The sequence below is a fragment of the Microtus ochrogaster genome, unplaced genomic scaffold, assembly GCF_000317375.1.
Source record: "Microtus ochrogaster isolate Prairie Vole_2 unplaced genomic scaffold, MicOch1.0 UNK4, whole genome shotgun sequence".
Classification (NCBI taxonomy): Eukaryota; Metazoa; Chordata; class Mammalia; order Rodentia; family Cricetidae; genus Microtus; species Microtus ochrogaster.
Window position 1 is genome coordinate 17,408,237 of NW_004949102.1, and position 1,286 is coordinate 17,409,522.

At 42.9% G+C, this 1,286-nt stretch overlaps 1 protein-coding gene across 1 annotated transcript in view; it reads left to right on the plus strand.

Moving 5' to 3' along the window:
- Nucleotides 1-1,286, plus strand: part of Agk (acylglycerol kinase) — a 93,675-nt gene that overhangs the window by 79,018 nt on the left and 13,371 nt on the right. The window lies entirely within an intron of this gene.

A 1,286-nucleotide genomic window follows, 5' to 3' on the forward strand; every position in this document is an offset into this window, starting at 1 on the left:
TGGTCTACAAGAGCTAGTTCCAGGACAGGCTCCAAAACCACAGAGAAACCCTGTCTCGAAAAAACCAAAAAAAAAAAAAAAAAAAAAAAAAGAAAGAAAGTAGGCTCCAGTGTTAATATTTAGAGTTATCTGGTATTTGTATGCACACACACACACACACACACACTGAAAAATGTAGCTCTCTTATCCTTCTAAAAAATTCCACTTGGGATAAAAAAAAATTAAATAGACAAAACTAAAACGAACATCAGTAAAATACTTCGAGAAAACACACATAATTTAAAAAATCAAACAGGAAAGCCAAGGTCTTTCTACTCCTAAAGCAAACTGGTTAGTAAAAACTACTGTTGTTAAGGAGAGTAACTTTCCTGGTGAAGCAGTAACACCTAGGGAGAAGCAGTAGCCATCTGTTCAGATGATGGCATTCTAGATCTATAAATACTCCCTGCTCAGTACTCATAAGGTGCTTGTTGCTGTGTGATTGGCGCACAGAGCACACACTGCACAGGCTTTCTGGCGTCAGGACGTCATCATGTGCCAGAGAGAAGTGCAGAGGACCAGCGGACTGACAGAGGGCAGGAGAGAAGTGTAGATGGTAAGACAGGAACAGAGGAGCGCCTCCTAACTTCACCGAGGGTCACAAAGCTTTCTTGAGAGAGGTGACATTTATGCTAAATTTGGAACTATGTAGAACTGGATAAAGGACATTTGGGATAGTGAACTGGACTGTGTGAAGTCAGTGTGATAAACCATGGTCATTAATTCAGGTTGGTGCAGTAGATTGTCTGCAAACAGAGCTGGAAGAATAGGGCTGACTTGGGCAGGTATCACACAGAGATCTGCATTGTGGAAAACCTGTTTGGCGTCAGCATGCACAAGGAGTTGGGCATGAGTGGCTATAGACCAAGACAGCAGATAGAAGACTGACCAGGTCATCCAGTGATAGGGAGAGAATAAGTGCTGCGGTGCAGACTGAGGTTGCTGAGACGCTGAAGAATATTAGATCCAGATTTCTAGTCTGAGGGGCTAGAGTTGTGTAACTTAGTTTTTCATTAATGTTGATGATATTAGGGTAAGACCCAGTTCATGGAGGAAGATGAAATTTTATTTTGTATGTGGTGAGGGTAGCATATCTGTAGTACAAAGGGGTATAGACACAGTTGTGATCTGTCTGAACCTCAGAGAGATTCTAGGATAAAGAAATCTGTTTCCAGCCAGGTGGTGGTGGCGCACGCCTTTAATCCCAGCACTCGGGAGGCAGAGGCAGGCGGATCTCTGTGAGTTCG